The following is a 16,859-nucleotide window of genomic DNA, read 5'->3' as shown; positions in this document are numbered from 1 at the left end:
TCCATTACTTCGTCCAGTACCTCCTTCCCTGCACGTCTCGTCTTCTTCTCATTATTCTGATCCATTGCCTCTTAGATGCTCGTCTGAGCCATAGCTAGTTCAAATTTGGTGAGGCTGCATCTGTCTATGGTGCGTCCACCACCCACAATGTCCTGTACCCCAATGACTTTGGTGCTACCACCACTCATAGTGCCCTGCTCCACAATTTCTTTGGTGCGTCTGACAACCTCTGTGGCCTATTCCTCTGTGATCTTCTCCACCTCGTGAAAGAGAATGGATATTGTGGTCGTGATGATGGGCCTATTCAGGGTAGAGCAGAAGGTGAATTGGGCATTCTGGGATTGCAGTTGAGGATGGGGTGGAGTGCCTCTGGGAGACGAAGCCGAAATGGAAGGAAAGCTACTGGGAGGCGAGGCAGGGGGCACCGAATGGAGGCGTCCTCTTCCACTATGAGTATTTGGGTAACGCTTGGGGGCCTGCTCTGCCAAGGAGGAAGTGGTGTCCGAAGCGGGAGAGTGTTGGGGGAAACTCAGGCTCCCTTGGCTCCCTCCCCTACAGTTGTGCATACAGTGTCGTAATCTTGGCATGTTGTCTGCAGAAGTATGAGAATTCCTTTTGGAATTAAGCACAGTGTGGTGCAGAGACACTATTGAATTTGCGGGCTGCTCAGCAGAGGGATTAACAGCAAGGGCTAAATGGAAAATAAAATGGCAATCCAGGCTCTGGGTGAAGTGAATGTCGGAGCCGAAATCAATGTAGAAAAGGAAGTGGCAGCGTCTCCTGCTGGTTGTGCGGGAGCTGGGTGCTGCCGCGGCTTGAGGGCAGAGGCATTGCAGAGGCAGAGGTTGATGGACAGATGTAGAAGTGAAATGTTCCTGAGGGTTCATGTTTGCACAGAGCTGAGGTGGGTGACGGTTAATAGGTTGGAGACGGCGCCTACGTAAAGTGCATTTATGGCTGTTGTGAATGCCAATTTTGGACCACTGTGCCAATCTACGGAAGGCCATGTGGTCTAGCCACACGCCAACCCAGTGGATTGCCACCTCACTATACTTGTCGATCACCCGCATCCAGGATTATATCAACATTATTGATGGGTGCTTTGCGTACCATTTTTGTTTTAGGAGTATTTGTTTTCCTTTGCTATTGAGGTCCCTCATGTTCCATGAGACTATTTTCATGGAGAATTTACACAGAAAGGAAGTATAATGTGACTAAAAAAAACATGTTCCAAGATTTAAGTTATTGGACAATGCCACTTCATGACTCCTATATTTCCTTAACCTGGGACTGAATGGTGAACTTGATAGCCTTAAGGGAAATTAACCAATGAAAATCTCAAAAAGAGGTGACTTTTGACTTTATCACATACAAGTTAATATACTAAAAAAAATATCCATAAAAATTTCATCAATCAATGAATCTTTAAAAAAATATCCAAAACAATTTCATCAAGCAGTGAAGCATTACATTATAAATTACAATCTATAAACCTTTTGGGAACTTTTTGCTAAACCATGTTCAAAACCAACATATTTAATATTAATATTTAACAATGATATGGAAAATAACACATTTTCATAAATTAAATAACATGTTATCAATCCTAAGAAATGTCACTAACATAAAAGTAAAAATCATGCAACTAATGGGAGTGGCCACTCAAGGCCACCATAAGACAATTAATCTATTAAGACAAGGATTAATGGGGAAAGAAATCTACAAAGGACAAAGGCAAACCTATTTTAACCTTATTGTTTTATTAGGTGCAAGTTGAACATCTCAAGATATAATGAAGAGAAGAATTAATTTTATTGCATTAAGAAAACCCAAGCACATTCTATAACTTAGCAAGGAAGAGATATAAAATACCCATCTCAGCGACACAACGCATGGCATTAAGTTACTTTTTTATATATAATTTAAACTTATATCATAAAATCACAAATTTAGCATGAATGGATGTTTAAAATCCATTTTTATAAAAAGAAAATATAATTTTTGTTATAAAAAAACCAGAAACTAAATATATTTTTTTAGAAAATAAAAAAAATACTAAACTGAATATATATTAAAAAAAACTAAACTTAAGCAAATATTTATTTATTTATTTTAATTTAAAATATTCTTTTGAATTTTTTTAAACACTTCCCTCCATTCTAAGAAGAAAAAATAATAATAGAAATAAGGACGGACCAAAAATATTCCTTTCCTTAGTAAGTGTTTCCCACCATTCATTCCACTCACTCGAGTTATTTCATAAAATAGAGATAAGTGTTATTTCACACTCTTTTGGCAAAGCCTATTGAGATTCTCTTATGATATATCTATTCCTTGATGGAGTCCTTGATATATTGATCAAGTTTTGATTCCTTGGAGATTAATTAGAGCAAATAAAACATGAGTACTCTTAATTCCTAGTTCAATGCCTCTAATGGTGGACACAAGGCAAGGGAGGGGTTGCTATCGTGGTCATAACTCCAAGTTCATTGTCTCTGATGGTGGACGAGGCAAGGGAGGGGGTTGCGGTCATGGTCGTGGTTGTGGAGTTTTCTATTTTACATTATATTTAGAGAGTTCAAAGCAATTTGAATGGAATCATTGTCGTCACTAGGTATAATGGATTAAGTGTGATAATGGATAAAATGAAATAATTATTTGTGAGCATTTGTTCTTGAAAGAACATTAGGATCCATCTTATTATAGAGAAAAGTACATGCATTAAAAACAACTCAATATTTCATGTGACATGCATATTGTATGCGACTTATTTTTCATTAAAAACAATTTACTTTTTCATGTGACATTCTTTTTTTGTTAAATTTTTTTGTTTTTATTTCTAATCTGAATTACAATTGTAATTTGAAATAAAATTTCCAGTAAATATTAATTTACCAATTCTGCATGGAAATCATAAGAAACATTCACAATATAATATGAAGAACAAATGGGTACCTACTTCATATGGATTAAAAAATGAATCTACTACTTAATGTGATTTACAAGTGTAATCTTAGTTGGATCTCCAATATATTTTAAGCCATATTTTCATTTTATTTTTAGTACTATTAAATGTTATTATGTCCTACCTCATTTTATTGTTAGCATTGTAATAAAAATATGCATTTTTCTATAAAATTAGTACTAACATGTAATATTGTTTTTTTTTCCAGAACGCTATAGGTAATGACCATGAAGATGATGATATAGACTATGTTTAGATTACATCGTATATCAGAGATGATGATGATGAGGATGGTGATGGCATTGGTGATGATTATGTGGATGATATTATCAGGATGGTTAGGATGATGATCATGGAAATGATCATGAGGATGAGCTTGGCTATGATTTTCGTGGTGCTAGCTAGCCATGCGTTATTTTTTATATTTAGTTGGATGTCTTAATATGGTAATCATACATTTGAATTTTAGTTTATTTGAATAATGATGATGATACTATCGGTACTATCTTGTTACCTTGTGAATATGTTGAAAATTGTTTACAATTTTTTTATGAAGAATTATTGTGTATGATGAGATTCCTATTTTTTTATGGATGTTGTGAATTTACCTTAGCATAATGATATCTATGAAACATTTCTATTTGGTAATCTTACATTGACTTTTAGTTGATTTGATTAAATATGATGATGATATTATCATTTTTATCTTGTTCTTTTATGTATATATTGAAAATTATCAACATTATTTTGATGGAGAATTATTATGTATGATGATATTACTATCTTTTGATGGATGTTGTGAATTTACCTTAGAATAATGGTGTTCATGAAATATTTTGATATGATAATCACACATTTGAATCTTAGTTGATTTGATTAAGGATGATGAGGATATTATTAGTATTATCTTGTTACTTTATATATGTGTTGAAACCTGTCAATGTTTTTTAATGGAGAATGATTATGTATGATGACATTACTATTTTTGGATGTAATGTTGTGAATTTACCTTGGAATAATGATGTCTATGATAAATGTTGATTTAGTAGTAATATATGTATATTGAAAATTGTCAATGATTTTTTGATGAAGAATTGTTATATATGAGGATACTACTATATTTTTTATGAATGTTGTCAATTACCCTTAAATTTGTTTACAAATACTAAGTTATGAATTTGAATTGTGATATATTCTTAAATATGTTATACATGAAAATACCTCCTCATCATCTTGGAGGAGAATACTATGTTGTTGGTTGAAATACCCCTTTCTCCTAAACTATATAAGCCTATAATACAATTTATGTACCATGAGGACCACAATATCCTAGTCTATAACAAGTTGTCCCCTTCATCTAACTTTTGTCACCAAAATAATAACCACCTAAGAAAAAATTAAGAAACTAATAAAATAATGTCATGTAGACAATTTTTCAATATATCATTTTTATTATTCTTTTACCAAAATTACCCAAATAAATGTCACATTTATCAAAATAACTGTATATGTATCTTATATTTAAATTAATATATTAGCACAAGATTTAATAAAATTTAATTAAAGAAAACAAATTTAAATTTAAAAAGCAAATTCAAAATTTAAAGGAAATTTAAATTTAAATTACCCAAATAAACGTCAATTTTATAATAAAAAATAACCGTCTACATGTATTTTATATTGAAATTAATTTATTAGCACAAAATTTAAGAAAATTTAAATTCAAAATATAAATTTAAGTTAGATTTAAATTTAAGTTACCCAAATAAATGCACTTTTATCAAAATAACCATATATTTATATTTTATATTTAAATTAATTTATCAATACAAGATTTAATCAAATTTAAATTAAGAAAGTAAATTTAAAATTTAAATTAAATTTAGGATTTAGGATTTTATATTTAAATTTATTTATTTAACACACCATGATTTATACTTCATTAAAAATATTCTAGATTTTCTAACTTTTATAGATTAAGATATTAAATTTATTTTTAATATTTAATATAGTTTTGGGTCACTTGGGTAGCTTTCACAATTAAATTAGGTAAGTTATATTATTAAGAAAAAATCTACTGCCTAGTCACACATATATGTCTTTTAAATTTTAAAGGATTTTGATTGGCTTACACATTATGACATGGAAATTCAATGTTAACATTTTAAAATGAAAATTCCTCGAAAAAAGCTCGAGTTAACTAGAGTTTGACACTCTTGTTCACTTTCAGAAACTCATATGGTGGAATGTGATCTCTTTATCCTCATATTTAGATTTTTACTAAAAAATAAAAGCATACAAAAATGGGAAAGAGCCATAAAGCATGGGGAAGCTTTTTCCTGAGCACAAAAGCATCTAAAAAGTGGAAAATGCCATTTTTATATGAGGAAACATTATTCACCCAAAAGCTTTTGCCAAAATTGAACTAATGAGGAATTTGGGAAATCTTCATAGCCTTCACTTTCCTATATATTGGAGGCTTGGCAATTGAGGAAATGATGGGAATTCATGTATTGTCACGCTGCTGAGATCTATCTTGAGAGGGAGAGTTTTGGAGCTAGGAGTTGGGGGAGGTGTTGTTGCAACTGTATCTGATGGTTGTAACTTTCCTCCAACTCCTTTATTAATATAGATTAGTCATTCTTCCTTCCATATGCTCTATTACTTATTTACTTATCCTATTTAACTAATGAATGTATGGTATTTTGGTTTATATTTATTTATTTAGTAACATTTATATGTTTATGATAGTTTCAATTATCAAGATATTATGTTGTGAAGTTTTCTTTGTTCTCTCTCTTGTGTGTAGGACCAAGATTTGGAGCTATCTAAGAGCACTTCCCTGCTACAATAAAAACTCCAACAATACCTGCATGCGAGGACTCACATGAAATCATTTTTCTTTTCTTAATCTATACTCTACATCTTGATCTACTAAGAATCCTGAGCCCTAGGACAACCTTTCTCTTAATCATTCTATCTTAGGTTTCTAGGATAAACTGAGAGGTTTTTATGTTCATCTAACTGTGCATTAAATCCTACAGCAAAATGATATTTAGAAACTATAATATATTTCACTATGTAATAAAATTAGTAAAATGAAAGTAAAAGTAAAACTCTAAACAAAAAGCCAAAAGTGGATGTAACCATTGATGCAAAATTGGGAGTAGAATTGGATGTTAAACTAGCCATCAAAACAAGAAGCAAACAATGAGACAAAAAGGGTTTTAAAGTAGAATTAAAAAATGGTGTAAAACTAGACACAAAGAAGGGAAAAAATAGGGCATACAAAAAGATACCAAATTGGGTGCAAACAAGGATGTAAAAATGGACACCAAAATGAGGATGCAAATAATGGTGTAAAATTAGGATGAAAATTTGGGTGCAAAAATGATGTAAAAAAAGATACAAAACAAGAAGCAAAATGGGACTCAAAAAGGGTGAAACTAAGGATGCCAAAAATGATGCATAGCTAGATGAAAATTCAAACTAAAATCTAGGTGCAAAATGAGATGCAAATGTGAACAAAAAATGTGGCAGAAAAAAGGATGCAAATTTGGATGCTAAAAATGATGCAAAATTAGACACCAAAAAGGATGCAAAATTGGACATAAAAATGGTGAAAATTTGGACATAAAAGTAGAAAAAATGGTGCGAAAACGACATAGAAATGGCTTAAATTTGGATGCAACATTGGATGCAAAATGAGGTGCAACAAATGATTCAAAAATTGGTGCAAAAACAAATGCAAACGTAGACGAAAAAAATGGCTCAAAATTGAACATAACATTAGACACAAAATGGGATTCAAAGGTGGACACAACCCATGGTCCAACATAGGGTGAAAATTTAGATGCTCAAAAGGATGCAAAATTGGATTCAAGAAATCTTGTTAAAAATGATGTTAAATTGGATGCAACAAATGATGCAAAATTAAGTGCAAAATAGGATGCAAAAAAGGGAGACAAATGAAACAAAAACACGGATGAAAAAAATGGTGCAAAAATGGATGAAAAATTTGGCACTAAATCAGATTCAACATGTGGTGCAAAATTAGATGCAAAAAATGGTGTAAAAAAAGGCAGAAAAATTGATGCAAAAATAGATGTAAAAATAAGTACAAAATTAGAAACAAAAAATGGCATAAGATTAGATGCAAAAACTGGCACAAACTCGATACAAAAAAAGGCACTAAATCAGATGCAAAAGATGGTGTAAAACTCTATGCAAATTACAACACAAAAATAGAAGCAAATAATGGCACAAAATAGGAAGCAAAAAATGATGCAAAAATAGATGCAAAAAATGGCACAAAACTAGAAGCAAAACCTGTTGTAAAACCAAATGCAAATCATGGTGCAAAATTTGGCGTAAAGAAAGATGCAAAATATGGCGCAAAAAAGGACACTTTAAAAATTGTACAATAGAGCCAGATTTAGCGCCAGGATGATCATCTCAATGGAGAGGAAAATACACTAAAATCTGGTGCTAAATCTGGCGTAAATTGCCTGTTTTGTTGTAGTGAAGGCCTAGGAATCGTTGAACCGAAGAAGGTAGGATTGTGGTAAAGATGGATTTTGTGTACCTCGGTGGGCTTATGAATCCTCAACCAATGAATGACGGGATATACGGTAAATCCTAGAGGCGTGTGCCCTCGATCAGGCCTAGGAGTCCTCAGTCGGTGAACAACAGGATATACGGTAAAGCCTGGAGGGTGGAGTCTCGGTTGGGCCTAGGAATCCTTGACCGGTGAATGGCAAGATATATCGTAAAGCTTAGAGACTAGGAGTTAGAAAAATTCTTCATGGTGTAGGTGGATAAATTGTGTGGCATCCATGCTTGTTTAGGGCCCAATGATCCAGTGGGGATTGCGGTAAACCATGCAAATACTTGGATTTTTTTTTGTGAGTCCCACATTCATGCTTGGAATATGGCACGAGGGTGATAGGCTAAAATAAATATTTGGTTCAGCCAATCTATAGTCCGACAGTTTATGGAAGTCTCGGACCTGGTTGGATTATGCATTCATTAATAAGAGATCTTTCTCCTTGGTATTTCATGTGTAAATATACTGGTCCATCTGTGATTCTTATGGTTTTATATCCTTGTTATTTATGTTGGTTATATGCTAGTTATGAGTATGTTTTATGATAGACTTGATGTATGGATCTCATCATGTTTTGATTTGCAAATGAATGTACAATGAATATATGACATAATATATGATAATGCAACTATTGTGATAAAGCAACAATGCTTCTTTACGAATCTCAGATAAGTATGAGACCCCTATGATCAGATTTGTTGTTATGACCTGTAGATTACATATTGGTGACATGTTTGATGAAATGCTTGTCATGGATAGTAGGGGTCATATCAAGTACTTTTACTAATAATTCCATTAGTAGCCTTATTCCATTGTTATTTATCATTTCTAGAAGTTTCATAAAGTTTTGGGTTGTGGCCTAAGTCCTAGCCTTGAAAAAGTGGCACAGAATTCGAGGTCGATGGCTCAAAACTAGCTATAGAAGTCCACAGTCACTGGAATTCCTTGCTGTTCCATCAAAAGAGAAGGTTCCATAAAGGAATAAAAATGGGGATCTCAATATCCTTGCTATATATCATATTTGTCAATGATGTTATCCTATTTGAAGCAACGAATCAAAGAGAAACAAAATTCTCAGGGAAACATTGACTTATATACCAAGAGACAAGGATCGACATAAAAATTAACAAATAATATATGTTATTCAGTGGTCTAGAGGAATAAAGTGAAAGGAAGTGCAACAAATTATTCCTTTTAAATATCTTCCCCTTTATAATTGAGAAAAATACTTTGAATTCTACATAAAAGCCAATTATACAAGTTTGCAAATTTTCTATGGTTGCACAAAAAGATGGATAAGAGCATTACAAATTGTTGCTACAGATGATTTTTTAGAGGTAGGGGGCTAACACTTGTAAAATTAGATATGTAGGGGATCCAAATGTATTGGTTATCCTTAGCTCATATTCCTAAGTGCATATTTGAAATGATAAGAAAAAAAAGTACTTCAGCTTCTTTTGGATGGGAAATAGAGAGAATGAGAGTATTCCTCAAATGAAATGGAAGATGTTGACTAGACCATAGGAAGATAGTGGATGGGGTATGAAGAACATTAACATTTTTGTATTAATTTTAGCAACCAAATTCTATAAGTTTGATGTACAATGGAGGTCTTTGGGGAAAAATAATAATGGATTAATACATCATAACATTATCAATAGAAGAATGGATTAGAAAGGAAGTCAAAACTTATGGTGCAGTCTCAATTGTTTGGAGAGAAATGGTAAGGGAATTTCCCTTTATCAGAAATGAGTAATTTTGAAAATAAGTAAAGGAACTACGATAGAAATTAGAGAGGATCCATCACTAAGGTGCTTAGAAAACTTCAAGTTATTAAGACCTTTAAAAAACTTGCTTTAAAATAAGGAGATATTTTATATGGTAGATGTAATGGAACCATAAACAAACTCAATTTGGATATTAATAAATAAATTAGGCTTACACAGAGAGATGGTAATTTAATGAAATTAGTGCACTGATGAGCTCAAATTAAGTAGCATAAAATTGAAGAGGATAAGGTGGCCTAGTCTAAAAATAAAGCTTTGGAGAATTTCACTACTAAATTAGCATATGAAGTAAGTTGTTGATGGTGCTAGACCCACCAACATTTGGGGGATCTCCCCGGTATGAAGTCCCAAATAGACCTCACATCATTTCGTATGGGAGTCCCATCTGGTATGATGGCTTGGCTTCCATTATCTTAAATATATGCCTTAGCTCTTGCTTGTCACCACATGAGATTGGTTCACTTAATCTTCAAAAAGCGAGGTTCATGTGCTTGGTGAGTGCTTAGTGTAACTTGTTTATAAGTTCTTTCACTGCAGAGGGAGAGGGTTAGAGTGAGTTTCAAGTCGATAGGGAATAGCCCCAACTCAACTAGAGACGCACAACACAAAAGGATCTAAACAGCTTCTGACGGAGTAGTCCACACGGATGTGGTAGTCACAAACACAAAGTGAATGGATAGCACGTACAACACCGAGCGGAGTAGTCCCCATGAGTGCGATGGTTGTTATAACAAGTTTACAAGAATGAGTTTGTCTGGTGTTCAACGGAGTAGTCCACATGTGTGAGATAATGATAACAACTGATACAACACATTTCCAACAATGTATGCACTAAAACAACCAAAATAGTTCAACTATCTTAGTACAAGTTAAAGCAACATGTAACGAATACAATACATGTCTGAAAACGTGTTGGCATGTTAAGAGGCTTCTGAATTAAGCAAAAGTTCCAAGACACATTCATACACCATACATCACTAATCCTAGTAGTGGAGCGTTGGAGCCACTGCTCACTCCTCAAAGAAAATATTACAAACTCTCAAGGCTATGTGGGAGGAGCCAAGATGAAAAGTCCCTTGTTGTACAAATGAGGGGGTATATATAGCCAAGGGTGAAACTGACCCTTGTGACTGTTTCACTTCCCTCATGATTGTTCGACTTACATAACTCTCTGACTTCATTCATGGTTCTCTTGGACTTCCACGTTACATTACATTGATTACAACAAGTATGGCCCATAGTAGTGATGTGGTCGAGACGACTCGTGACACAACTCGAAATGACACTTCTGGTATGCACATGCAGGTTGTGTTATTCATGTCGAGTTGTTGTACTACTAAGTGATGAGTGTGATCTCGGTGTATTATATCTTCACCTCCACATGATGAAGCGTGTAGAGTCTTTGATGGCCTTGGTGTTCGCTCAATGGTTCATGCATGTGCATGTGTCTCCTTTTCTTGCTACTTGGTATGGTTCATGTGTTCGTCCAACAGCGAGTAAGTCTTCTAGCATGCGCTCCTTGTTCATCCCATTTGTAGTCGTGCCATGTCTCATCCATGTACCTATTTCTGCAATCACTCATGATGAGATGAACATCAAATCCATAAATACTCTAGTCTACCATGATGCATTTTATTTCGTTTCTAGGTGCAGGTGACCGGGAGAGAGGACAAGGATCTGAAACAGCACAGAGCACATGTCAGGCTCAGATGCGAGGCTCCGAGACATTATCGGGAAAACCTGCATAGAGGTCACTATAAGGGTGGATTGAGAAGTCTGGGACAACAGTGAAATCTACGGGAAATGGCTTGGCTGGGAGGCAAAATTGTGAAGTTTTTCTAGGAAGGCAGCAAGGGCAGCAGGGAGCACTGGTAGTGAAAATTGCACAGTTTTCCAGAGGAGGCTGAGATTGGGCTGCGGGAGCACTGACATTGAAAACTGTGAATTTCCATGGAGAAGGACAAGATCGGGTTATGGGAGCTTGTTGGTCAGAAATGCCTAGTTTTGGGAGGAAGTCAAGCAAGACATGACTGCGCAATTTTCGGGCTGAGCAAAGTGTCGAGCAGAAGGTGGACTATCAATGAAAATTGTACAGTTTTCAAGACGAGTGGAGAACAGGCTAGTAGGGGGATTTCCTTGCAGAACTACACAATTTCCCGTGACAGTGCAGTGAAAGACATCAGGTGCATGCCCCTCATGTCTGTGTAGTTTCTGCAAGCAGTGCAGTTAAGCAGGCTGGACAACTACAACATAGTTTTGGAGATGAGTACAGCCCTAGGTCACAACTCAAGTAAGTTTTTTTGGTTGACCAGTAAGAGGCTTGATGGATAGGCTTGCAGGAAGTGCAAAGTGAAATGGCTTCTTGGGAAACTTCTGCATTGTTCTGGGTGACAGTCAGCTAGCTTGATTCCAGAACTATTCAGTGCAAATTGCCTGGATGACAACCTCAATCTCTATGCATTTTTGGGGAACAGTGCAAGGCCACTGAGGGCTGACACTACGCAGTGTATCTCAGTGGAGTTATGGTTGATGGAGGGTGGTCTAGTCAACAGATCTTCAGAAAAAAGGCTAAGTGTGTGAGCGATTGAACTTGTGTATACATGACTTTACGAACACACACTCAACATGACTTGATGACAAGACACCTCAAACCCACAAGACAACATATGTTCAACATGACCCTATGCGAGATTGTCTAATGGTGAAAGTGACAAGTGCGACACTTGGGATAGCCCTTCTGACGACCGTGACGACACTTGCGCGACAGTGATTACAACATTGTGTGTGAGTGCGACAAGTGTTTACATAGTCAAAACAACTCATGCACACAAAGACAAACCTTTGATATCACCAGAACAAGGCCACAAGCATGGCATAACAATCAACATGCCGAAGACGACTGTTGGTCAAACAAGTGAAAAGGAAGCAAGACATGTAGAGGAAACACATGAAATGAATTTTGTGTTTGCACACATGCATGTTACTGAAGGCATGATAATATGATAATGACAAGTAGTCCTGCAAACTCAACTAAGATATGTACTTCAAAAGATGTTCTTTATTTACCATACTTACCCTCAGGATGATCATGCATCTGATGGAGTTTACATGCGGTTTGGATCATTTGCCATCACTTAGTCTCTTGGTCCTTCTCCTCAAATCCTTGGGGGTGATCTTAGCATGTCCCCTTTTGTTGTAGTCACTAAGAGATAGTCACGCAGTTTCAATGGGCAGTGACTGCTACTGGGATGAGGTCGTGGGAGGTCCATTACGTAGTTTCTTAATGCAAGACCGATAGGGTAGCTTGGACAACACTGCGCAGTTTTAAGGTACATGACACTTTTGTGGGATGGGGTCCTAGGAGGACACCTCTGCATAATTTTTGAGTGTAGTGCAAGCTGAGAGGCAATACTTCATAGTTTCTAGATGTACGGCACTACTGCGGGATGGGTTTCGGGAGGACACATCTATACAGTTTCAAGTTGCAAGGCGGACTAAGCAGCTGAGGGACAATACTGCACAGTTTCTGGAGACAGTGGGTTTCAGGGGGGGAAGGACACAAGAGGAAATCACTGCGCAATTTTAGATGCCAAGGGAGGTTGGGGTCTCTGTGCACTGCACATTTCCAATAGGCAAGGGAGAAATCTTGAGGGTTGCAGAAGCAAAGTACATAGTTCCGAGAAGCTGGATGAGGCTAGGTTTCTCGGGAAATGGCTAAGTGTGATATTAGTGACACACATGTAAACAGTGATAGGACTCGACTATGATCACACATGAACACTTAGTGATACAACGTAGACCATCTAGAATGTATAAAACATACTCTTCTTGATGCAACAACCTTCATGACAAGACTGCGTGAAGTGAGTGTGAAACATTTCTATGTGATGATGTAAACAATGATAGGACTCAACTATGATCACACATGAACAATTAGTGATACAACATAGACCGTCTAGAATGTATAAAACATACTCTTCTTGATGCAACAACCTTTGTGACAAGAGTGCGTGAAGTGAGTGTGAAACATTTCTATGTGATGATAACAAATCATGCACGCATGCTTTCCTTTGAACAAAAAAAAACATCCTCTTTGCATGAAAAATAACAATCCCTATGCCCAAAGATGACACATGTTGCATAAAGATGAGAACATGGATAAATCTTAAGATCAAGGAGGGGAGCTTGAGATCATCAACTTACCAACAAGTGACCAAGGAACAATCGATCGCAGGATCCAAGGTAGGATCTGAAATTTTCATGGCAGCCAAAATTTTGGAGGGTGGTTTTAGTCGCTACAACATTGGCGACACATTGGTAGAACTCCAGCTCTCTGTATGGACCTTGTTTCATGAAACATGAGTCTAACCATTCCATAAGCATTGTTCGATTCTTTGATCGTGATGGTTTCCGCACTAGCTTGTGTGAAAGATGTAGTCCCACCATTCTCTTGATTGGTCAGCACACATTCCAAGCCAAGTCAACTTAGTTGTTTCGGTTGGATATGAGGGGTATATTGATGAAAAAGTAATATAACTGTCAGTGTTTAAGTTTCATCTCTGGTGTTGCTCCGCTGCCAGCAAGCTCAGAAAGTACCCTGGTGGGGTCACGCAGGAACAAAAGCATCGCTCCATTTCCAATGAGCCTGGTCAATACCCCAACGAAGTTACTTGTATCACCTCTCTATGTAGGAAGCCTTTCTCTTCTTTCACCTTATTCATTTTTCATTTTTTCAAACAACTGTGCATAGACACTTATTTATTTCAGAGGTGGAAGAGGGATCCCGACTTAATGAGAGAAGAAGAGGTTTTTCCTTCAGAGAAGTATGTTATATATACCTATGACATATTTTTTAAGGTTTTCCTCCTCACCTTACTCTACTTTATTGAGCTAACAAGGGTTAACCCAAAAAAACCAATTAGAGTAGGCGATACTAGTTAACAATGCAAGCATTGTGTTTTCACCAAGACTCACTCTGAACAGAACGTATTTTCTATCAAGGCATCATCAACTGAAGACAACAAGCTATTTATAAAGAGAGAGGACAATGGATAACTAGATGTTGATAGTTGTACAAGTCCTCTTATATTTGTCCGGTTTGTCTCGAGAGCCAAACACGGTTTCATGAGAGGATAACCTACGGGTACAAGCAAGCAAAGAAAGAAAAATAAAAAGGCAAAAGTAAAGCGAAAGAAAAACAAGTAAGAAAAGAAAAGAAAGAAAGCAAATAGTACTCCTACTCCTACGCTAAGCAGTGCATGGGCCTACTCATGTAAAGTGATATTTCCAATGCAACCACTGGAACATTGTCTAGATCATGTTGGCGAAGGCATGGTAAACAAGAAAGATATGAATGTAAACCAATGAACAAGAAATATAGATCAATGAAGACCAACATGCTCTGAGTTCGAAAGCGTTCGTAGAAAAGAAAAGAGCGAATGCACAAGACAAATATTTTGCAGACGTACCATGGTGTTGCGACGTATTGCGTGCAGACAGTAAACATACACACTCTTTGGACTGTGACATACGAGAAAACTTGAGAAAGAAAGACAACTTATGCTTTGCAAGTGTGCTCGCTATGTAAGATTCCTCCAAGGCATGAGCCATAGGATCATTTGATTCGAGTGGAAGAAGTGAACTCTGTGTATTGATTGATCTTCAATGTGAAGTAGAGAGTGATGAGGAGACTTGGGTGTTTCAAAAAATTTCTGATCGAAAGTGGAACTAACCTCAGGAAAGCAAGGGCCTGACATAACCATCAACTCAGGCTAAAGTGCCTGGACAGACTGCAGGGTTTCCACTTCATCAATAGATAGATCGTCGGAGGCAGGTGGCTTAGAAAGATTAACATTGAGTGAATCAACATCGTGATCAAATGAAGAAGTACAGAGATCACGAAAACCATGATCAGATCATTTTGGATGTTGGGCGGTATCCTCGTGATTTGATGAATCATGCAGAGGGGTAGATGAGAAACAAGGAAGTTGACCCTCCGTCTTTCCAAAAATGGTAGATGGAAGATGGGATAGATTTTTAGAGGAAGATATGTCCCCTCTGCAATGTAATGATAGGCTGATACCCGGTGTATCCTATGAATGATCGGAAGTAGAAACATCTGGAGATGATTTTTCAAAGGGAAAATCAAAAGTGGTAGAATCACAAGAGATGTCACGATAGAGCAGATGAGGCGCGGATGGAAGGGATTCATCCTTCACCATGGGTTCTTCTTCAAATTCCCACACAGACTCATCATGAATGATAGCACAGGTTGGTTGCACAACACCAACTTCGTCGACAACTTGATCCTCGTGAACACAAGATGTGGAGTCTGAAACGGGAGAACACAACACAGTACAATTTGAAGGATCAATGGAATGCGGGGATGGAGGTTGAGGGAAAGAGTCCATGTGACAACCAACAAGGTTGCAAGCCAAATATACACAGACATTGAGAGCAAGTGGGGTGGAAGGATGTGACAGTTCAACAGATGCACGCGCACCTTCTCCCACCTTACACTGCGGAGCTAGAGCTATTTGATGAGAAGGGGACGGATAGTCACTTGTGACAACGACCTTGTCCATCTTAGATTTGGAAGCTCTAACACCAAGGTGTGTTGGGAGGGGTTTAAATGATTCCAAGAATTTTGGATTTTCGGATACGTGAAGAAGATACTTAAATCTTCCATCGAAAAATTCCCAATCAATTTCATTTTCAGGAAATTGGTATGTAAGATTACAAAAGCGTGTGCAAAATTTCTCAACGGATTCATTAGGTGCTTTCTATAATTTCATAATTTCTTTATTGAGTGCTTTACATTCAAAATGATTGAAAGCACTGGTTATCTCTGTGATCAACTGATAGAAAGAGTGAATAGATTTCTTGGGCGGCATGGCACACCATAGCAGTGGGTGCCTTCGAACCGTGAATGTGAACAATGCGTAGGTCATGTAATATTCTTGTATTTCATGCCTTTCATAGGAGCCTGTGAAGGCTATTGTGTGTCTAAGAAAGGTTGCTTTGACTTCACCACTGTATGTGTTATGTGACAAGTCATTCTAGAGCTTCTCCGAGATTTTAAAGTCCTTTCCATAAGACATACATTTCGGAAGACTAATTGTACCGTTAGTCATGATAAACGAGCGGAGATTCAAAACAGATTGTGAGGGCTTAGCTTGTCATACGACCCTCCTTCTACTGCTAGAAATGTTGATAGTTCTGGACCCACCAACATTAGGGGGATCTCCCCGGTATGAAGTCCCAACTAGGCCTCACACCATTTGGTGTAGGAGTCCCATTTGATATGATGGCCCAGTTTCCATTATCTTAAAAATATTCCTTAGCTATTGCTTGTCAGCGCATGAGAGTGGTTCGCTTATTCTTCAAAAAGTGAGGTTCGTGTGCGTGGTAAGTGCTTAGAGTAAATTGTGTCTAATTTCTTTCACTACAGAGGGAGAGGGTGAGAGTGAGACTCAAGTCGAGAGGGAATAGTCCCAACTCA

At 36.6% G+C, this 16,859-nt stretch overlaps 1 pseudogene; it reads left to right on the top strand.

Annotated features, from left to right (window-relative positions):
* Positions 1 to 707: 707 nt before the first annotated feature.
* Positions 708 to 16,859, top strand: part of LOC149177032 (serine/threonine-protein kinase GRIK1 pseudogene) — a 35,957-nt pseudogene continuing 19,805 nt past the window's right edge.

This window comes from Pinus tabuliformis, chromosome 4_1 (genome assembly GCF_031772625.1).
Source record: "Pinus tabuliformis cultivar Carrire ecotype Pingquan chromosome 4_1, CPIR1, whole genome shotgun sequence".
NCBI classification, from domain to species: domain Eukaryota; kingdom Viridiplantae; phylum Streptophyta; class Pinopsida; order Pinales; family Pinaceae; genus Pinus; species Pinus tabuliformis.
Note: the sequence above shows the minus strand (reverse complement) of the source record. Positions and strands in the feature narration are given on the sequence as shown.